This window comes from Phyllobates terribilis, unplaced genomic scaffold, assembly GCF_046119375.1.
Source record: "Phyllobates terribilis strain yellow unplaced genomic scaffold, ASM4611937v1 Scaffold_1__5_contigs__length_1240528914, whole genome shotgun sequence".
Classification (NCBI taxonomy): Eukaryota; Metazoa; Chordata; class Amphibia; order Anura; family Dendrobatidae; genus Phyllobates; species Phyllobates terribilis.
Window position 1 is genome coordinate 190,982,472 of NW_027362761.1, and position 24,064 is coordinate 191,006,535.

Genomic DNA, 24,064 nt, shown 5'->3' on the forward strand with positions numbered 1-24,064 from the left:
GTGTAGTCCAATTCTGTCTACATACATTTCGTCGCTCATGCTCAACATAATTTGTATGGACCACAGCAATGGTGCTACTGTTCAGTAATTCATGATTTAATCACATGTGAGCATTGTATCAGACTATATGTAGGGTGCTCCATTGAATGCAACTGCTTAGGCAAACAGCGGCATATGTTGGCCTTTGGCTTGTATAATAAAAAACATCTTTCACCTCGACTACTACAATATCCTTCTCCGTAGCCTCCCAACTACCATCTCACACACCGTCTCCAGTTCATCCTTAACTATGCTGTCAAATGAATCCACCTCTCCCCTCACTACACCTCTGTCCCCCACCAATTCCTTCACGGTTTTCCAATCCTCCAGCAAATACAGTTTAAACTACTACAACGTTTCTCCAAAAATAAGACCTGCCCTGAAAATAAGCCCTAGCATGATTTTACAGGATTTTTGGAGCATGCGTGAAATGTAAGCCCAAGCTACAGTCCGGACAAGCAATTGGTGGTGGGGTACACTGGTCAATTGCCCAGGGCCCCCACTGCCTTAGGGGCCCCTGTCATATCTATTCCAAGGTTAAAACTGCTAAAGAACTTTTGGTGAACTCACGGTCATGTGACCATGATGTCCCCAAAGTCCTTTAACTGCAGGAGTCTAAAGGAACTAAATAGGAGACAGGCTAGTATGCAGGGCTGGCCTTAGGAAAAAATGGGTAATTTATCAGGGCGTCCACTCTCTTAGGAGCGCCCAGCATTTCTATTCTGAGGTTAAAACTGCTTAGGACCTTTGGTGACATCACGGTCATGAGACAATTATGTCACGAAAGGTTCTTTAACTGCAGGAGTCTAGAGGAACTGAAGAGAAGACAGGCTTGTGTGTACGCATAATATATGTATGCATGTATTGTAATGCAGCGGCTTGCTGCATTGCTAAAATGTCAAAGGGGTGTGTTCTGGCTGACCATTTACCTCCCCCTCAGGAGACTGATCACATGACTGTGACATCACAGGTCCTTTGTGCACAGAAGGATATATAAATCCTGGTGGTTTTGAAACAGAGAGGGAGGCCTGGTGAAGCATGGTGAAGCCTTGGAAGGCAGGAGGCCTGCTCCCTGTGTGGGACTCCACTAGCCGGGAAGGCATAGGCTGGATCCCTGTTTTTGAGATACCAGTAGCCTTGGAAGGCACGTGGCTTGGAGACTACGTCTGGGAAGCCTTAAAGCCACAGCTGTGGCAGAACCGAGCTGATAGAAGCAGCTGAGACCCGGCAAAGGTAAAATCGGAGCTTTAAGTGAATATTGTCACTGTACCTTGCTGAAGTCTGTATTTGAAGCCAAGCGGGCATAGCTGCCACTGAAAAGGCTCTAGGATACATGTGCAACATTCCTGCGAGCCACTGAGATAGACTATGCTTGAGCGGTTTATGATGTGTAATAAACTGCTGGACTTCATATTACCGGAAAACGTTGCATGTGTGCTTTAACTGATCCGGTGAAGCGAGTACCCCCCAGCATGATGAATAGCGCTGCCTTACATGTGGTTGGAGATGCGGGCAACTGCAGACTGGTTGCTAGGGGTAACGGCACAGGACGACGAATGTGGATGCAAGCATCTGGCTGTAACTCGGCGGGGTTACGAAAATTGTCGTCGCACTCAAACCTGGTTTGCTGTGGCTCGGCGGGGTCACGAAGATTTTCCAGGGAGAACGGTGTGAAGTGTCTAGTGTGAACAGCGTATCGTGATTGGCTATGAATGGAGCAGTATCCCCAGACAGAATGGAGAAGTGGTTGGATGACCGGGTGCAGTCGCTCTTCAGCATAATGGAGTGTCCTAAAAAAATGCAGGAGCAGTTAAAGATGGCTGTGAAAGGAGCAGCAAATGAGACTGAAGCTACTGAGTGATTAAAGTGCCTGTCAAAATCGCAGCAGCAGGCATTTGAGAAACAGCAACAGGACTTGCAGCAGGCATTTGAGAAACGACATCAGGAATTGCTGCAGGAACGGCAGGAGCTGTTGGACAGAAGGGCGGCAGCGGACCACTCCTCGAGTTCTCCTGGGGCGCCGGTACTGTCCCAGAGTGCCCTGGGAGGTGGTAAGAGATGTTGTGAACTGGGTCCTAAGACTATTGCTGTTTTTTTTTTTTTGTAATGTACCCCCTACTGGTGTGGTTGTTAAAGGGGCGGAGTCAAAAAGGGGGTGGAGCATACAAAACCAGAATTGGTTACTGGTCGTGTGCTGGTACCGCCTAAAAGTGACAATTTGACCGTTGATAACAGGGTAGCTCCAGTAGAAGGGGTTGACGTCAAAGTGGGAGGTGACTTGTTGGTCCACAACCCCATGGGGAGTGACACAGACCCCATAGCTGACGGTGACACTACGAAAGTAGAAAGACAGTTCAGTCAGGAGGAGCTAGATGAGGTGAGAAAGTCTCCCTCTCGTCGTCGAAGGCTTAAGGGGCACAAAAAAGTTGCTCCTGTAGCCTTTGCGGAAAGGGTAAATAAAGAAAATGCAACGCTGTGTGCCTTTTTTCCTAGTGTGGATCCTCCTTTAGAAGCACAGGAAATCAGGAGGGAAGAGGAGGTGACGTTGCCAGTAGCAACCTCCGGTACAGTATCAGACCACAATGAAGATCAGGTGGAAGAGTTGGATGCAGTTCTGCAGATTTGTTACAAGCAGGATGATCTACTGAGCCAGAAGGATCAGGAACCAACAGCCCTGAAAGGGGTGCTGAAAGAGGAGATGGCCAATCATGACCAAGAGCTGGAGCCTGTCAGGCAGCAGTATCAGAGTGACGTGCAGCAACTAAGGAAAAACCTGGAGAACGTGTCCTCAGACCAGCTGAGCCTGGAGTCTGAACGGCAGAAAATAAACCAGGTTGTGAGGAACTTGCAGCGAGAACTGGAGGAAAGCAGCAAGGAAATCAACAAATGGAAGGAAAAGTTCCAGAAAAATAAAGAGGAGGTTTTTCAGTTGGAGCTTGACAAAACGGAGTTTGAAGATGACCTGTGCGAGGTGAAAGATAGTTTCTACCTGGTACCGTTAGAGCTGATGCAGGTGAAGCAAAAGCTGGATGAGGGTCTACACCAGAGGGATAGGGAGCTGTCTGCCTTAAAAGAGGCGCTGCAGGATGAAGTTTCTAGACGTGATCAAAACCTAGATAGACTGCGCAAACAGTTCAACCGGGAGCTGTGTGACTCCAAGAAGGAGTATGCTGAACTCATGAGGGAACTGCAGCAATTCCAGGACCAAGTAAAGCCTCTAATGCAGGAGAAGGAGCGGTTGGTGGACTCTCTGTACCAGCGAGACCGGGAGCTATCCGCCCTGAAAGAGGCAATAAAAGATGAAGTGTCTGGTCACGACCATGAGGCAGAAAAGAGGCATGAAAAATTCAATAGGGAACTGCAACAAATCAAGAGAGACTATGAGGATCTCCTCAAGGTTAAGGAAAAACTCGAGGATGATAAGGCGGATGCAGAACACATGCGCCGAGTGATTGAGACCACTCTACAGGACACCCGTGCTGAGAATGATGATCTCCGCAGAAAGATCCCAGGACTGGAGGCTCAGAGGAAGGAGCTGCAGACGTTCTGTGATGATCTCCAGAGGGCAGAGACGTGCCTTAAGGATAGAATCTGCAGGATGGAGGAGTCTATCGGAGAAGGGAGGTATGAAGCAAATGCCTCTTCGAATAATGCAAGCTTGGGTGATTCGGTGGATGTAAGAGCCGAGATAAGGGAGCTCAAGGAGTGGCTACAAGCCCATTTGAAGCAAGAGAAGCTTGAGAGACTGGCTGTCGAGAGCCGAGTGGGCGCATTGGAGACAGAGGTCTGAGAGAATTCTGCTGATAAAGGAGCAGTTGAAGCAGGAAGAGCTTCAGAGATGGATTGCTGAGAAGCAAGTAGCGGAGATAGAGGAAGAAGTTTTTGCGCTCAAAGGTCGCCTGGCAAAGTACCAATCAGTGAACGAGGCCTCCTTGGAGAAGGAAAAGGGTAAACAAGTTGCGCTTAATCCTTTATACCATGAGAAGGTGGACCTGAGGATAGCTGAGAGAGTGTTAAAAGAAGATAAGTATGAAATGGAAGTGGTCAAGACGAGAATTCTTGAGTTCATAGCTGTGAGTCAACTCAGGGGAAGCATATAGGGTGAAGAAGCTGAAAGTCCGTTGTCCCTGAAACCTGAGCCAGATGATCATTTGGAGACCACTGGTGAGACGGACACGTCTTGGTACAAGTGCCTCATAGATGTACCCGAAGATTTGAGAGAAGAATGCATCAGAGAGTCAATGCATGAAGAGTTTAAGAAGGCCGTGGGAGCCTGTAAGGCTGTGTGCCCACCATGCGTTTTTAATGCGTTTCTGCAGCTGCGGAAACGCATTAAAAACGCATGGTAGAAGGGCAGCAATGTTCCCCAATGATAATCCGTATGTGCTGTGCACATGCTGCGGAAATTTCCGCTGTGGATTATCATTGCAGAAAAAAAAAAGCAGCACTACCAATTATTTTGCGGAAGTCCTGCGTTTTCGCCGCCATTGACTTGCATTAGAACGCGCCAATTCCGCAAGACTGCATCTGTACTTGCTTAATGGACGCGTTCTAATGTGCAGATGGTACCCGGGTGTAGAGGAGAGGAGAGTCTCATCCACACCCAGGTACCATTAAAAAAATCTGTAAAAAAAAAAAAAAAAAAAAAAAAAAGAAGAATAAAATAAAAAATAAATGTATATTTACCTTCCGGCGGCCTGCGCTGCGCTCCTCCTGGCTTCCCGGCACTTCGCAGTGGATTGAAGGACCTGCGCTGACGTCAGAGTCATGTGAAGGGTCACGTGACGCTGACGTCAGCAGGTCTTTCAATCCACCGCTGCCGGCAAGGGAGAACGGAGTGAGCAGGAGACCGGGGGCCATCGGAGGGTAAGTATACATTTATTTTTTTATTTTTAACCACTCTCTCGGGTCACACTATATAAATCCATGCCGTTTGCATGGATTTATATAGGTGTAACCTAGTTGTCACAAGCACTTTCCAAGTGATGATAATCGCTTGTCAATCCGCATGCGGAAATGTCAGTGAATAACGCTCCATTTCTGCATGTCCCTGGCAGGAAAAAAATGAACAATCCGCATGCGGGAGATGCAGAAACTCTCAGGAAAAAATCCTGAGCATTTCTGCATCGTGGGCACATAGCCTATGGTGTACTCGACCTCAGAAGCTAAACAGCTGGTGGTCCTGTCCACAACTGAAGTCACAGTGAAGAGGGTGGCTATCCTAAGTGACATGCACTGGCGATGTATTCGCACGAAGCGGTTTGTCCGGTTGAAGACGGAACAAGCCATTAGACAACTGGAGCCTATGAGGAAAGCTCAAAGTCTGCGGAAAGAAGTCATCCGGGTGCCTCATGCTCTGGTAAGAAAGCTCATTGGGAGAAATGGCCGAACCATGCAAATGATGGTAAAGAAGTCTGGTGTGATGAAAGTAAGCAGTCCACGTGATCGTAAGGACTGGATACCAGATGAAGACGGCATGGTGTCATTCTCTGCAGTCGGAAAGGAAGAAAATCTTGTATAAACAGTGCCTACAAGTAGTATTCAACCCCCTGCAGATTTAGCTGGTTGACATATGCGAAATTAACTTGGCATTGTGACATTTCTACTGTAGATCAGCCTGGAAGTGGGAAATGCTCTGCAGCAAATTTTTTTTTTATTTTTTTTTTAAACGTTAAAAGTTAATTCAGAGTGTCATTTATTATTCAACCCCTCAAACCACAAGAATTCTGTTTGGTCCCCCTAAAGTATTAAGAAGTAGTTCAGGCACCAAGAATAATGAGCTTCACATGGGTGGATTAAAGATCTCTTTTGCCAGCCTTTTCTGACTATTTAAGACTCTCCCCAAACTTGTGAACAGCACTCAGACATGGTCAACATGGGAAAGACAAAGGAGCATTCCATCAGAGACAAGATCGTGGAGGGTCACAAGGCTGGCAAGGGGTACAAAACCCTTTCCAAGGAGTTGGGCCTACCTGTCTCCACTGTTGGGAGCATCATCCGTAAGTGGAAGGCTTATGGAACTACTGTTAGCCTTCCACGGCCTGGACAGCCTTTGAAAGTGTCCTCCCGTGCCGAGGCCAGGCTTGTCCGAAGAGTCAAGGCTAACCCAAGGACAACAAGGAAGGAGCTCCGGGAAGATCTCATGGCAGTGGGGATATTGGTTTCAGTCAATACCATAAGTAACGTACTCCACCGCAATGGTCTCCGTTCCAGACGAGCCTGTAAGGTACCTTTACTTTCAAAGCGTCATGTCAAGGCTCGTCTACAGTTTGCTCATGATCACTTGGAGGACTCCGAGACAGACTGGTTCAAGGTTCTATGGTCTGATGAGACCAAGATCGAGATCTTTGGTGCCAACCACACACGTGACGTTTGGAGACTGGATGGCACTGCATACGACCCCAAGAATACCATCCCTACAGTCAAGCATGGTGGTGGCAGCATCATGCTGTGGGGCTGTTTCTCAGCCAAGGGGCCTGGCCATCTGGTCCGCATCCATGGGAAGATGGATAGCACGGCCTACCTGGAGATTTTGGCCAAGAACCTCCGCTCCTCCATCAAGGATCTTAAGATGGGTCGTAATTTCATCTTCCAACAAGACAACGACCCTAAGCACACAGCCAAGAAAACCAAGGCCTGGTTCAAGAGGGAAAAAGTCAAGGTGTTGGAGTGGCCTAGTCAGTCTCCTGACCTTAACCCAATTGAAAACTTGTGGAAGGAGCTCAAGAATAAAGTCCACATGAGACACCCAAAGAACCTAGATAACTTGGAGAAGATCTGCATGGAGGAGTGGGCCAAGATAACTCCACAGACCTGTGCCGGCCTGATGAGGTCTTATAAAAGACGATTATTAGCTGTAATTGCAAACAAGGGTTATTCCACAAGATATTAAACATAGGGGTTGAATAATAATTGACCCACACTTTTATGCTTAAAATTTAATAAAATTCAACTGAGCAACATAACTTTTTGGTTTGTAAGATTTATGCTTCTGTTCATAAAACCTACTCTCGTTTGCAGTTTGAAGGCTCTAACTTATTTGCATCTTATCAAACCAGCTAAATCTGCAGGGGGTTGAATACTACTTGTAGGCACTGTATACGCATGCTGATGGAGTACCGAGTTACCTACCAGCGAGAGGTAGAACAGTAGAATCTCGCCAGACTGCGAATGGACAGACAGCATCATCTGAGCAGCAGAAGGCGGCAGCCGTCTATAAGTTGTGGGACCAGAAAGAGAAAGGGCCCTTCAAATAATAGGACGGCTACAGTAGAAGTTAGAGACCCTCCAAGATTTCCTGAGGATACTGGGGGTGGGTTTAGAGGTTGTGAGTAGTGTTGAGCGAGTATGTTCTGTTAACCCTTTCGCCGAGTATGCTCGGGCCGAGCTCCGAGTATTTACAGCTGCTCGGTGATATGTTTGAATCGCTCCCGTGTGCATGATTTGCGTCTGTTTGACAGTTTTAATACATGTGAGGAATGTCTATTTCTTACACATTCCTCAGATGTATTAAAACTGTCAAACAGTCGCAAATCATGCACACGGGAGCGATTCAAACATATCACCGAGCAGCTGTAAATACTCGGAGCTCGGCCCGAGCATACTCTGACAGAACATACTCGCTCAACACTAGTTGTGAGACCTCCAGTAACTCAGGTCTGAGAGGCCTATACAAATGACCCAATAGAGTACGGGACAGCACAAAGTCAGACCGGACCTTAGATACAAGGGCAAGTAAGTCACACTGCTGTATTGACCGCTGGGAGCGGGGGATGTCTGACAAGGTTACGAATCGGAAATGTGACTTGACGAAGTTTGTGACAATGACAGATGGTAGGTCCCTAAGGAATAGGTTAATGTTGATGACTAATGTTCCAGGGGCTGAGCAGCGCAAATGTCAAGTACATGGTCTCTGTGTGAACTGTGGGTTATAATGATTGTGTGTATTATGTGTTCAACCCCACAAGTTTGAACAGAGGGGGGGAGGGGATATGTAATGCAGCGGCTTGATGCATTGCTAAAATGTCAAGGGGGTGTGTTCTGGCTGACCATTTACCTCCCCCTCAGGTGACTGATCACATGACTGTGACATCACAGGTCCTGTGTGCACAGAAGGATATATAAATCCTGGTGGTTTTGAAACAGAGAGGGAGGCCTGGTGAAGCATGGTGAAGCCTTGGAAGGCAGGAGGCCTGCTCCCTGTGTGGGACTCCACTAGCCGGGAAGGCATAGGCTGGATCCCTGTTTTTGAGATACCAGTAGCCTTGGAAGGCACGTGGCTTGGAGACTACGTCTGGGAAGCCTTAAAGCCACAGCTGTGGCAGAACCGAGCTGATAGAAGCAGCAGAGACCCGGCAAATGTAAAATCGGAGCTTTAGGTGAATATTGTCGCTGTACCTTGCTGAAGTCTGTATTTGAAGCCAAGCGGGCATAGCTGCCACTGAAAAGGCTCTAGGATACATGTGCAACATTCCTACGAGCCACTGAGATAGACTATGCTTGAGCGGTTTATGATGTGTAATAAACTGCTGGTCTTCATATTACCAGAAAACGTTGCATGTGTGCTTTAATTGATCCGGTGAAGCGAGTGCCCCTCAACATGATGAATAGCGCTGACTTACAGTATGTATATATACAGTACAGACCAAAAGTTTGGACACCTTCTCATTTAAAGATTTTTCTGTATTTGCATGACTATGAAAACTGTACATTCACACTGAAGGCATCAAAACTATGAATTAACACATGTGGAATTATATACTTAACAAAAAAGTGTGAAACAACTGAAAATATGTCTTATATTCTAGGTTCTTCAAAGTAGCCACCTTTTGCTTTGATGACTGCTTTGCACACTCTTGGCATTCTCTTGATGAGTTTCAAGAGGTAGTCACAGGAAATGGTTTTCACTTCACAGGTGTGCCCTGTCAGGTTTAATAAGTGGGATTTCTTGCCTTATAAATGGGGTTGGGACCATCAGTTGTGTTGTGCAGAAGTCTGATGGATACACTGCTGATATTCCTACTGAATAGACTGTTAGAATTTGTATTATGGCAAGAAAAAAAGCAGCTAAGTAAAGAAAAACGAGTGGCCATCATTACTTTAAGAAATGAAGGTCAGTCAGTGTGAAAAATTGGGAAAACTTTGAAAGTATCCCCAAGTGCAGTTGCAAAAACCATCAAGCGCTACAAAGAAACTGGCTCACATGAGGACCGCCCCAGGAAAGGAAGACCAAGAGTCACCTCTGCTTCTGAGGATAAGTTTATCCGAGTCACCAGCCTCAGAAATCGCAGGTTAACAGCAGCTCAGATTAGAGACCAGGTCAATGCCACACAGAGTTCTAGCAGCAGACACATCTCTACAACAACTGTTAAGAGGAGACTTTGTGCAGCAGGCCTTCATGGTAAAATAGCTGCTAGGAAACCACTGCTAAGGACAGGCAACAAGCAGAAGACACTTGTTTGGGTTAAAGAACACAAGGAATGGACATTAGACCAGTGGAAATCTGTGCTTTGGTCTGATGAGTCCAAATTTGAGATCTCTGGTTCCAACCACCGTGTCTTTGTGCGACGCAGAAAAGGTGAACGGATGGACTCTACATGCCTGGTTTCCACCGTGAAGCATGGAGGAGGTGGTGTAATGGTGTGGGGGTGCTTTGCTGGTGACACTGTTGGGGATTTATTCAAAATTGAAGGCATACTGAACCAGCATGGCTACCACAGCATCTTGCAGTGGCATGCTATTCCATCCGGTTTGCGTTTAGTTGGACCATCATTTATTTTTCAACAGGACAATGACCCCAAACACACCTCCAGGCTGTGTAAGGGCTATTTGACCAAAAAGAATGATGGGGTGCTGCGCCAGATGACCTGGCCTCCCTCCAGTCACCAGACCTGAACCCAATCGAGATGGTTTGGGGTGAGCTGGACCGCAGAGTGAAGGCAAAAGGCCCAACAAGTGCTAAGCATCTCTGGGAACTCCTTCAAGATTGTTGGAAGACCATTTCCAGTGACTACCTCTCAAAGCTCATCAAGAGAATGCCAAGAGTGTGCAATGCAGTCATCAAAGCAAAAGGTGGCTACTTTGAAGAACCTAGAATATAAGACATATTTTCAGTTGTTTCACACTTTTTTGTTAAGTATATAATTCCACATGTGTTAATAAATAGTTTTGATGCCTTCAGTGTGAATGTACAATTTTCATAGTCAGTAGTTATAGTATATATATATATATATATATATATGTGTGTGTGTGTGTGTGTGTGTGTGTATGTATTTATATATATATATATATATTATATACACATACATACACACATGTGTATGTGCTGCAGTGTGTGATGACATGATTATATTTTAATAAGAATATATATAGATTGTTATTAATGGGAAAAAAAATAGAGCCACAGAAAATAAGCCCCAACCCATCTTTCCAAGCAAAAAATAATTTAAGACCCTGTCTTATTTTTGGAGAAACACTGTACTAAAGACCTACAAGGCTGTCCATAATCTGTCTGAGCCATAAATCTTTAAACTAATCTCCTATGACCTTCCCATATGTTGTTATCTCCGGTCCTCACAAGACCTCCTTCTCTTTTCTGCACTCATACATTCTTCACCCAATTACCTCCAAGATTTCTCCCGAGTATACCCCCATCCTCTAGAATCCAGTGCCTCAGATTACACGTCCAATTGTCCCCAATTGTCTCTACAGGAAATCCTACAGCTTGCAAAGACTGTGTGCCAACTCCCCACCACGGGAGCTGCTGCAACAGCACGACTTCACTGTCTCCTTCCACATTACCCTGTAGATTATAAAGCGTCCTCTTCCCCTCTGTACCAGTCTGTCACTGTTCGTTTATTCATTGTAAATTATATATGCATTTTGCATATCAACCCACGTCTTCACATCTACAGCACCATAGTATCAAAGTGCTATAGATGAACAAAAATAAATAAAATACTAATGAAAAAAAATGCACAATTTTGGCCCACTCAACCGAATTGGGGTCTTATGGATACGTTTGAAATATGCGCTAGGCACAAAAGCCAATTGTGCACAACATAAGCAATGTTTAAAAAAAAAAAAAAAAGGGGGGGGGGGGGACCTTACTTAAATTATTAGAATATTGCACTATGCCTGCATCTAGGTAGCGTTTATTTTTTTTCTGAGAAAAAAAAGCAGTAGGGGATGCAATAGACTATATGCTAGTCTGTTGGGCTTCCATCTTTTCGCCAAAAGTTGTGGCGCATGAAGGAATTGTAGACAGACCTTCCAACACTAAAAAATATATCATTCCTGCATTTTTTTTTCTTTACACACAGTTAACAAAACTAGTTAAAGACTAGGATTGTGGATTTTGACCTCTGAAAGCAAATATAGCCTGTAAAGCTATGTACATACACATTGAAGGCATAAGCTGGTGGACTACATAGGGAGATGGAGACATGCTTCCATAATCACAGGTCATTCACCATGTACTGGATAGTCTGTTACGGTATCCCACATCATATTGGGGTGTACCCACATGCTTTTCGTCTCGATCGGGCTAATGGAAACCGCACATTTACTGTTTACCCCGAAAACCTTTCCCAGACATACACATAACGTCAAGATCATTAATGTGATCTGAAAATGGCCTCAGATACAGAAAGATAGATGAAGGGTTGCTAGACGTGCTCCTGACAACCCCACGGAGCAGAGGACTGTGGTCAGTTGTCAGTTTGGTTAATATGGATACAGTGACTGACTTGGATCAGCTGTCCGGCTCACATGATTCATGTGCTGTCTGCACAGTGTCTGTGGAAAGGAAACTTGATAAAAAGGCCAGATAAGAGTGCCAGGCGATATAAAGGGTTCATTTACTATTCTTCAGGGTACATGATTATTAATGCCCCCATCAGATTGCTAGGACCATTTCAGTATTCTTTATGCAGGATAGGAAATTGTAAAAATGTAATAAGTCACAGAAACAGTCTTTGTGTGTGGGGTGCACTTATATAAAGCTGGGAATCCTGCCTGATCTAATAGTACAATAAGCTGGCATGGTGCCCTACACGTACAGCGTGACTGGCACCTTATACTAGCCTTATTAATGTGCATATATTCCTGAACATGCACAGCCCCTCCATGGATGGAAGGTGCCTGTTGTATATTGAATGGTCTCTTTTCTGTGAGACATATACATTGTAGTTGGAGTTAAAATGGTTTTTGGTTAATATGTTTTAGACCTCATTCACACCTGTTTAACCAATTATGTGAAAACATTGTTACTGTGTCAACTGTATATAGCCTGTCTGTTTTTACCATCAGTGTGTCATCAGTTTTTCAAGGCTGGATAAAGAAATTACAAAGCTTCTCCTATGCCTTGCAATGTTAACCCCTTCACAACGGGGCCAATTTCCATTTTTGCATTTTCATTTTTTCTTCACCTTTGTCACAGAGCTGTAACTTTTTTACATTTTTTCTGTCCACATTGCTATAATCAGGGCTTTTTTAATTTGCGGGATGAGTTGTACTTTTGAATGACACCATTCATTTTACTCACTAGTGTACTGGAAAACTAAAAAAAATTCCTAGTTGGGAGTAATTAAAAAAAAAAAGTAATAAGGACATTGTAAAAACAATTCCCGAAAAACAAATGTAAATTTTGTGGTAAAAATGACCTCGTAATATGATTCTCCTCATCAGTACAATTACAGTGATACAAAATATGTTCATTTTTTTATTTTAGTGGTGAGAAAAAAAAAATAAAAATTCTGAAACCTGTAATATGCTCATTTTTGCAGTCGATAGAACTGTGTGATGGCTTGGCTTTTGCGTTGCTTGATGATGTTTTTATTGATACCATTTTGGTAAAGATGATAAGACTTTTCTAAAAGCGGTGATGGTATTGTATACTTGCATTTTTTTTTATTAACTTTATTTTTAATGGGGGAAATGGGGCTTGATTTGAACTTAAGGTTTTTTGGGGGACTTGAAGCTACAATGGTCTGATCGCTTGTTCTATATACAATAAAGCCACAGAACCGCTCCACAGAGTGAAAATCACGATCACCTTCGAAGTCTGGCCACAGCGGAGTCTTCAAGGAGACAGGCTGTTATAGTAACCCATGATAACATCACCCCATGAGCCCACTTCATACACTCTCTTCCGACTTGTGGTTGCTCCTAAATCCCGGACCCAAAAATCCAGTCGAATTAAAATTCTATTACTGGTACAGATTTTACATCACCAAGGCTAACCTCCTCAGTGACACATCTCTCATCCGGGACCTTACCTCCTGATTTCTTACAGTACATATGCACCAGTAAAGGAGTACAGATTGTGTAGTTATCTGTAACACTGTAGTACTGCACAGCACCCCCCCCCCCCCATCCACCACCACCATTGTTCTATAATACAGCAAGTGAATTCTCTTTAATTCCACCACCCCCCCCCCCCCCCGACACTAATTGTACTTGGCTCCTGTCTGATGCTAATAGGTGAACACATCTAGGTCACATTTCACACTTTATTTCTACTGTACACTCAGTGCATGCGTGTTAGAAACCTTTCATTCCTTCACACCAGGGCTGTGGAGTCAGAGTCCATTTTGATGGAGTCGGTATAACATGGACATAATAAATTGGGTACAGTAGTACAATGCAGGATCTGCTGTAAATGTTTTCATAAGAGTTTGGGAAAGTTATGAAATGTTCTATTCCTGATCTCAGGATCTCAGCTTTTAGTTGAGATGAATCTGTGCTGCACTTTATGTACACGCTCAGTAGTGAGAGGAATCTGTGCTGCACTTTATGTACATGCCCAGTAGTGAGAGGAATCTGTGCTGCACTTTATGTACATGCTCAGTAGTGAGATGAATCTGTGCTGCGCTTTATGTACACGCTCAGTAGTGAGATGAATCTGTGCTGCACTTTATGTACATGCTCAGTAGTGAGGCAGTGAGATGAATCTCTGCTGCACTTTATGTACACGCTCAGTAGTGAGGCAGTGAGATGAATCTGTGCTGCACTTTATGTACATGCTCAGTAGTGAGGCAGTGAGATGAATCTGTGCTGCACTTTATGTACACGCTCAGTAGTGAAATGAATCTGTGCTGCACTTTATGTACACGCTCAGTAGTGAGGCAGTGAGATGAATCTGTGCTGCACTTTATGTACACGCTCAGTAGTGAGGCAGTGAGATGAATCTGTGCTGCACTTTATGTACATGCTCAGTAATGAGATGAATCTGTGCTGCACTTTATGTACATGCTCAGTAGTGAGGCAGTGAGATGAATCTGTGCTGCACTTTATGTACATGCTCAGTAGTGAGGCAGTGAGATGAATCTGTGCTGCACTTTATGTACACGCTCAGTAGTGAGATGAATCTGTGCTGCACTTTATGTACACGCTCAGTAGTGAGAGGAATCTGTGCTGCACTTTATGTACATGCCCAGTAGTGAGAGGAATCTGTGCTGCACTTTATGTACATGCTCAGTAGTGAGGCAGTGAGATGAATCTGTGCTGCACTTTATGTACACGCTCAGTAGTGAGGCAGTGAGATGAATCTGTGCTGCACTTTATGTACATGCTCAGTAGTGAGGCAGTGAGATGAATCTGTGCTGCACTTTATGTACATGCTCAGTAGTGAGGCAGTGAGATGAATCTGTGCTGCACTTTATGTACATGCTCAGTAGTGAGGCAGTGAGATGAATCTGTGCTGCACTTTATGTACATGCTCAGTAGTGAGGCAGTGAGATGAATCTGTGCTGCACTTTATGTACATGCTCAGTAGTGAGGCAGTGAGATGAATCTGTGCTGCACTTTATGTACATGCTCAGTAGTGAGGCAGTGAGATGAATCTGTGCTGCACTTTATGTACATGCTCAGTAGTGAGGCAGTGAGATGAATCTGTGCTGCACTTTATGTACATGCTCAGTAGTGAGGCAGTGAGATGAATCTGTGCTGCACTTTATGTACACGCTCAGTAGTGAGGCAGTGAGATGAATCTGTGCTGCACTTTATGTACATGCTCAGTAATGAGATGAATCTGTGCTGCACTTTATGTACATGCTCAGTAGTGAGGCAGTGAGAAGAATCTGTGCTGCACTTTATGTACATGCTCAGTAGTGAGGCAGTGAGATGAATCTGTGCTGCACTTTATGTACATGCTCAGTAGTGAGGCAGTGAGAAGAATCTGTGCTGCACTTTATGTACATGCTCAGTAGTGAGGCAGTGAGATGAATCTGTGCTGCACTTTATGTACATGCTCAGTAGTGAGGCAGTGAGATGAATCTGTGCTGCACTTTATGTACATGCTCAGTAGTGAGGCAGTGAGATGAATCTGTGCTGCACTTTATGTACATGCTCAGTAGTGAGGCAGTGAGATGAATCTGTGCTGCACTTTATGTACACGCTCAGTAGTGAGGCAGTGAGATGAATCTGTGCTGCACTTTATGTACACGCTCAGTAGTGAGGCAGTGAGATGAATCTGTGCTGCACTTTATGTACACGCTCAGTAGTGAGGCAGTGAGATGAATCTGTGCTGCACTTTATGTACACGCTCAGTAGTGAGGCAGTGAGATGAATCTGTGCTGCACTTTATGTACATGCTCAGTAGTGAGGCAGAGAGATGAATCTGTGCTGCACTTTATGCACATGCTCAGTAGTGAGGCAGTGAGATGAATCTGTGCTGCACTTTATGTACACGCTCAGTAGTGAGGCAGTGAGATGAATCTGTACTGCACTTTATGTACATGCTCAGTAGTGAGGCAGTGAGATGAATCTGTGCTGCACTTTATGTACATGCTCAGTAGTGAGATGAATCTGTGCTGCACTTTATGTACATGCCCAGTAGTGAGGCCGAGCTGTGGAGTCGGAGTCGTGGAGTCAGGAAAATTGAGGAGTCGGAGGTTTGGCTTACCAACTCCACAGCCCTGCTTCACACGAATGAAAACAATCATGAAGCCACTGAACGCATGCACTCGCCTGCTAACTGGATTTTTCACAAGTGTATACTAAATACCTTTGAATTAATGGACTTAGAAAGGAAAGCAGTTTAGCTAGATGTAAGAGGTTTACCCATTAAAGGAAGACGACGCTATAATGATCCCTTCAAAACACATTCAGTATTTCAAAGAGGTGGGAAACTTCTGACAAGAAGGCTTTCGGATTCATGTAATTGGCCAGAGAGCAATAGATCATTATTCGGGATATGTGGATGTCACTCCAAGGCTATATTCACACAGCCACGTCTATTTTTATATCTGTGTAAAACAGATAATTTTTCTAGTATGTATTATCTATACTGCCTCCGGGTTGCATCTGTTTTTTCATCATAAGTTTCTAAAAACCAAAATAGACTGACTGTAGTTTTATTTGATTCTTCAGAATGGATCAGTGAAAAACAAAGAAAAAAAACAAAAACCCATGAATGCAATACAGAAATACAGAGTATCTAAGCAAATGAAGAAAAACAAAAAAGAGTGCCAAACAACTGAATGTGAAGCAGGATAGATCATAAAGGTGTGAGCATCACAAAAAAACATCCACTCATAGGAGGAAAACGACCCATCGTCACACCCTCCCCAACTTCCGGGATCACCTTCTCCCACCCGGCCTACATTCACGATAAGCAAAGGTGGTGATGAATATATATGGATCCCCATAGACTTCAATGGCAGAATCCAATCCACAAAACGGATGAGAACAGGACATGCTCAAAGTCTGATGACCTGAGACACGGATTCATTTTTAAAATAGAATTGTGTAAGGTTCAATGAACTATGGGTTCAGGTACTGTCCAAGAACAAAAAAAAACAGACAGCTCACAGACATGTCACACAAATGTGTGAATGTAGCGTTAGCACCAGAGAGTGTCTTTGGAACAATCATTATGGAATTGAATGAAAGCTTAAGGCCCACGATGCAGAAATGCTCCGGATTTTTTCCTGAGCGTTTCTGCATCTCCCTGGCAGAAAAAAATGCATGCGGATTGTACATGCGGTAAAGGGAATCTGTCATTACATTCATTCTACTGATCCATGGTCAGAGTGAGTCAGAGCCTGGTTGCGAGATTGCAGCCAGGTATGTGCACTGTTTGTTTTCCCAGTGGAAGCCGCTTCAGTAAAAGCTCCTTTGGAGGGGTTTTCGTTTCCAGGAGCAGTTTTGAAGAGTATTTCAAGCATCTTCAGAGAATTTTTTCCTGAAGAGTTTTTAGCAACCTTTTGATTGTATGGTACCTATTTTGGCGTATTTTCCATGAGGATATGCTTTAAAGAAGTGACATGCATCTTCTATCCCATCAAGCATGTTCAAAACCAGAATCGAAAGAAAAACCGCTGACCAGCAAAGTGCTTTTACAATGTAGATGAATAGGGAGAGAAAAACTCAAACGCCTCAAAAAATTCTGTGTGCACATATACTCTACAACAGAGGTCCCCAACCTTTTTTGCACCAGGGACCGGCTTTAAGCAAGACCAGTTTTCCATGGCCCGGTGGGGGTGGGGGCGGGGCTTTGGTCATATGGGGGTGGGGTTATGGAGGGGTGGAGCTGTATGGGGAGGATGCTGGCGGGACCTCGGTGTACAGCGCTGCTAAGTAGCAGCATTGTACATTGAGCGTCAGTGTATACAGCGCTGCTGCTTAGCAGCGCTACACACTAAACACCGGTACCGGGAGCCGCGTCACTGAAGCCAGTCTGCTGCCCCAGCACGCCCCACATAACATGTTCTGCCGGGGGCGTGTCAGTGAGGAGAGCCTGCCGCCCCACCCCGTCAGGAACACACCAATGCTGTGCAGGAGGGCCGCGTCACTAAGACCCGCCCCGTGACGTACAACAGGTACCATGCTGTGCTGTGGAGGGCTGCGTCACTAAGACCCGCCCGACGCCCCACCCCGTCCTGCATAATGTTCTCTGCCGGGAGCTGCGAGCTGTCACGGCTATGGCAGAAAACATTATAAATCCACACAGAGCGAGCTCTGACCAGGCGCAGGGCCGCGGAGCTAGCTGTCAGCGGCGCCGCGGACCGGCTGAAAAACCCCAACGGCCCGGTCCTGGTCCGCAGACACGCGGTTGGGGACCTCTGCTCTACAACACCGCAGCGTTTCAATCAAAACAATTTGATGAGGTATCCCAGGAACTATAAGAAGAGACTAGTCCAGATAGGTCCCTGGATTGGGCTCTCCCCGCCAAGCTTCAGTTGACTGACAGGTCTCTGTCAATATACATACAGGAGAGATCTGTCAATCAACTATAGCGAGGCAGAGAGAAGACAGCCAGGGACCACATCGGACTAATCAACGAAGACACACAAATCCCATTCAGCTCGGTCTCCTCTGCAACGTCACAACATGTCAGAGTAAGGCCGGGTTCACATTGCATTTTTGCCAAAAGCCAGTGTGTGTGTGTGTGTGTGTGTGTGTGTGTGTGTGTGTGTGTGTGTGTGATAAGGGTTCCATCCAAAGCCCTGAAAAACGGGATTCAGGCACAACCCGTGACGGAGCACTGGCTTTAGTGAAGCATAAGTCACTTTGTGCTCTGTCTGACCTCCTTTTTAGCAGTGTATGTCTTTTTTTAGTCAAAAGCCATGACAGAGCCAAAAGGAACATGGCCTAAAACATACCTAGCTGAAATCACATAGTCAGACTCAGATTCATGTGAACATTTGTTTGCGCAACGTGGATCTAATGACAGGTTCCCTTTAAGAAAATTGCAAGCTGATATATATTCACCAAGTTCTGGTCAAAAACTAGTAATGTATGCTCATAAATTACATAAAATGTCTGCATCCCGTTTTTCTGTTGCAGAGTATCCTGCTATCCTATCCATAGCCATGGAGTGTTGTGGTTGTCCAACCGCCAAGAATGGAAATTTCTGTCTATACTGCACCCACCTAATAAAGTAACAAGCCTTCTTCTCTGCTCTCGACTACAAATCCCAGTTTTCTGCTTTCTATCTATTAGACCTTGTTCCCACTCTAAGTTACAAAGGGGCAAAATCATTAAAAGGTTTTTACGAAATAATTCTGGAGTAAAGTACCTTACTAAGCTGCAATATTTTTGTGCAAAAAGTTGCTAAAATATATTGCGATTTGGAATTTTCACACCAGTCCTGGCCAGCACAGCTTGATAGACTGTGTTGGGAGGTCGAAACGTTGCACCACTTGGTGCTGGATTAAAGTCCACAATTTTTCCTTGAACTGGAGTGCTGCCTGATTTTTTCCATTTATATATTTTGGTTTGGACAACCGCATTACTCAGGAAGTATTGCACCCAAAATCTGCTTAAGGTTGTGCTGCTATCTATCTATATCAAGAAAACTGATCAGAACATCCCAAGTGTGAACAGGTGCCAGCTGCAGAGACTGCATAATATATATACAGAAAGCACAGCAGCACTTTAAAAAACGGATGTTCTTAGTACATAAATTGGCCAATTCATGTGTGCCCATCAACCGCTCCAAGGTGACCTCCCGTCTGATGGGTACTACTCTGCCTACATGCCTCTCCTGGGTCTATAAGCCTACATGGACAAAACAGGTCTCTTTTGGGCTAAACCTAAAATTGAAATGGGCTGGTAGAATAGAATATACCTCACCTGCTAGTGAAATGGGAGGAGTGCACGATCAGCCAGAAGGCCGTTTCAACCTCCTATGGTAATATGCAAGTCACGCGGAGCGGCTTTCTTCTGACTCCGTTCAAGACTACAAATCTCATTGCAGAAAAAGCAGATCTGCAGGAATTTTATGAGCACGAGGAAGGATTACTCTATGGTCCTGGAATAGCTGATTGATCGCAAGTACACGTGTCTCTGTGTAAATCAGTACGAAAAACTTGAACGCGTTTTTCTCGAAACCACTTTTTTCTAAATCAGTGGCCACGATATCTCCAGAACGAATTAGTCAATCGAGGTGTGCTTGTGCACACATTTTCAGGATAAAAGTGCCTATCTCTTGTACCAGAAACAAAACCTTTTTTTTTTTCCCCCCCTTTTTCTTCAAAAGATGGCTCTTCTGAACTACCGATTATGTACATTGCGCCTCTGAAGCTAGGTAGCGTACACCCGGCTACAGAGGCAAAGGTACGCTGTCAAAATGAGCGTTGCACATGCACGAGATTTGCATGAGCATAGCATAGTGATGACGCCGGCTTGTGCAAATTATGTTATCACGCCCACAGGGGCGTGATAACATGGAAAGAGGGCTGACTAGTCTGGGGAAACTAACGCCCCATCGACTAGTCAAAGCCCTAATTAACATAAGAAAAGCGGACCTTTATACCAGGCTGGTTTAGGTTGGGAATTTAGTCATATGTATGTGAATGCAGCTGGGTGGGAGGGCATGGGGGACCTGACAGGTTCCCTTTAACCATGTTGAAACAGTTGATGCAGCAACTGCAGTCACTGTTCTACAAGATAGCAAAGGAAACGCGTATCAAACACAAGTGTCAATTTGTACTTCCCTAAGGAAGTGAAGGATAAAGCAGCTACGAATAACTAATAGGTCATGTGCAGCTTTACTGGTGTGGTTGTCAATGAAATATATTATGAAGTCACTACATATAAATACTGATTATAAAGTGAAATATTTATAACAGGACTACTATGAGCTACATATACCTATAAAGAGATGTGAACAGAATCTAAACAGTATGTTCACCTTTGTACACCAATTTTGTAGATAACAGAATCACAAGTCAGAATTTGTATAAATAAGTAAAGCAATGTATTTTTCTAAGGTTAATATAATATATTGGATTAGTGAGTGCTTATTTTTTTGCGAGCAGAGCTGACATTATGGATACCATTTTGGGGTAGATACAACGCTTTGGTCGCATGCTATTGCAATGTTGTGGCGACCCAAAAACCGCAAGTCTGGGGTTTTTATTTTTTTATCGTTAGGCCGTTAATCGAATGGCGGGACTTAGTTTGAACAGTCATTCTGTGCTTACAGAGTCCCTTTAAGAGCAACACAGCTGAGTCCTGCTGTATAAGGTCCTCCATGTTGCTGCAGCTTGTCTCTGCTAAAAAGTGAATAAAGAGCAGTCATTCCCCTCGCTGTGCTGTCTGTAGGAGAAATCACTGCAGCTCGTCTCCTCACCCCAGCAAACAGCGGATTGCAAGTTATATAGAGATGGGAAAACTGGTGAGGAAGCAGTCACATAAATGGACGGAAACTATGTAATTCCTCATAAACACAAGCAGGACATCTTATGCTGAATAGTTACTTGGAAGCAGTGTTACTCTTTACATTCTAATACAGGGGGCTCCAGAGATCCATCATAATAAAAATAAGGATATTCATTGTTGTGTCACGAGTGTAACACAAGAATGGCTGGTTGCACTTTACTTTCTAAATAGAACACTGTTAACATTGGTTGCATTTGAAAAAAGTATAATTTATTGTAAGAGGTATAATTAATGCACATTAATCCAGCAACTTTAGGAGACGTAATGAACAAGGATATGAAATACTATCTTGTTGAAGATTCATTCAAACGCCAGCCCAAATAAAAGGATCCACTTCACATGTGCTAACAGTTCTGTAAACAAAAGAGGATTTAGTTCCATAGCTTCCTGCCAACAACCACATCTGACGCCCTTCAGCCGCAGCTATTGAAGAGCAACATAAAAATCTGCTCTATACAAGTTTAAATTCTTCAAACACTAGAACCAAATATCCACCAAGGTCATTAGAAGACAAGGCTATAGCGTCCAAAATATACATTTTATTTTAAAAATCAAACTTGCAATACAAAAAGGCAGAACAAATATGTCAAAGTGTAAAAAAAATTGCAGCGCACAGAAATCAGCTTGATACCCCTACTAGATGACAGCATTTTCTTAAAAGGGTTGCAAGACTCTAGAAAAACAAGAGAAGTTTTTGCCCTCGAGAAAATACCACTCTACTCCATAGACTATTTCTGCCATTGCAGCTGAGCCCGGTTAACTTCAATGGACATAAGCTGCAACAGCAGAAACAGTCCATGGACAAGAGTGGAGCCATTAGGTCCCATTCAGATGTACATTGTGTGTGTGAAACATGGAAATCTGATTGAAGCCTGAGGGTGCTTCCACATTGAGTTTAATCTCCCGTTCATTGGCCCAGTCGGGGCTAATGTCTGCAAAATTAGGGGGACACTGGACGGGTGCCTAAACGCAATGTAAAAGCATCCTTAAAGGCTCATTCATACGAGTATATAGTGTACTTTCGGTGTTAAAATCTGACCATCGTTATTAAATAAGGCTGTTCAGTTAACAATTTGTCACATTGAGGCTGTGTTCACACGATGCGTATTTCATGCGTTTCCGCGGCGTTTTTGCAGTTGCGTAAACGCCGCGGAAACGCATGAAAAACGCATGGTAGAAGGGAAGCAATGTTCCCCAATGGAAATCCGCATGTGCTGTGCCCATGATGCGGATTTTTCCGCAGCGTTAACGCTGCGGTCAAAAATCCGCAGCATGTCAATTAATTTTGCGGAAACGCGGCGATTTCGCCGCCATTGACTTGCATTAGAACGCGCCAATTCCGCAAGACTGCATTTGTACTTGCGTAATTGGTGTGTTCTAATGTGCGGATGGTACCCGGGTGTGGAGGAGAGGAGAGTCTCATCCACACCCAGGTACCATTAAAAAAGATGTAAAAGAAGAATAAAATAAAAAATAAATGTATTCTTACCATCTGTCGGCCCGCGCAGCGCTCCCGCTTGGTTCCCGGCACTTGCAGTGAGTTGTAGGACCTGCGGTGACGTCAGAGTCATGTGACGGGTCACGTGACGCTGACGTCGGCAGGTCTTTCAATTCAAAGTTGCCGGCGAGGGAGAACAGATTGAGCAGGACAGCGCGGGCCATCGGAGGTAAGTATATACATTCTCTCGGTTCACACTGTATAAATCCATGCTGTTTGCATGGATTTATATAGTGTGACCTAGTTATCAAGCACTTTCCAAGTGATGCTAAAATCGCCTGGAAAGCGCTTGTCAATCTGCATGCGGAAACGCATGTGAATCTGCATGTGGATCCGCATGTATTCTGCAGGAAAAACGCATGCACAATCTGCATGCGTTTTTTCTGCCAGGGAGATGCAGAAATGATGCAGAAATTTTCGGCTTCATTTCTGCATCGTGTGCACATACCCTGACAGTGTCTGTGTAAATAAAATCAAAGCATACATTAGTCTCAACCCAAATATGGAATATACTATTCCATATAAGTCTAAAAGTATGAGAAAAAAAAATCTGATCCTATATTGATCATCTGAATTGCATCTGATTTATACAGATATATAGATACATTGCAGTCTTACTCTGAAACGCTCTGGTGTATATAGGAAGAGATCTGTCAATCACGGAGTGAGGGAGAGAAGCTCTCCAGATTAAGTTTTCTCTAAAACGCCTGCGCATTTGAATGAGGCCTAAAGAGGTGAACAGTACAAAATGCAAGTCTGTTTAATGAAAGAAGCCGCCAACAACCTAGCACAGTTGCCAATCTCCACCACTGACTGACTGATTGATTGTTAACATTCAGTACGCATTTACATACAGTGAAGGAAATAAGTATTTGATCCCTTGCTGTTTTTGTAAGTTTGCCCACTGACAAAGACATGAACAGTCTATAATTTTAAGGGTAGGTTAATATTAACATTGAGAGACAGAATATCCAAAAAAAGTAAATAAATCAAGAAAATTACATTGTATTAGATAAATTTATTTGCATTTTGCAGTGAGAAATAAGTATTTGATTCCTCTGGCAAACAACACTTAATACTTTGTGGCAAAACCCTTGTTGGCAAGCACAGCAGTCAGACTTTTTTTGTAGTTGATGATGAGGTTTGCGCACATGTCAGGAGGAATTTTGGTCCACTCCTCTTTGTAGATCATCTCTAAATCTTTCAGATTTTGAGGCTGTTGCTTGGCAACTCGGAGCTTCAACTCCCTCCATAAGTTTTCTATGGGATTAAGGTCTGGAGACTGTGCTTCTTTTTGAGCCACTCCTTTGTTGCCTTGGCTGTATGTTTTGGGTCATTTTCTTGCTGGAAGACCAAGCC

General features: G+C 44.2%; 1 protein-coding gene across 1 annotated transcript in view; it reads right to left on the reverse strand.

Annotated features, from left to right (window-relative positions):
- The window catches only part of LOC141253050 (guanine nucleotide-binding protein G(q) subunit alpha), a 141,392-nt gene that overhangs the window by 57,834 nt on the left and 59,494 nt on the right, over positions 1 to 24,064 (reverse strand). The gene's annotated exons all lie outside the window — the stretch shown is intronic.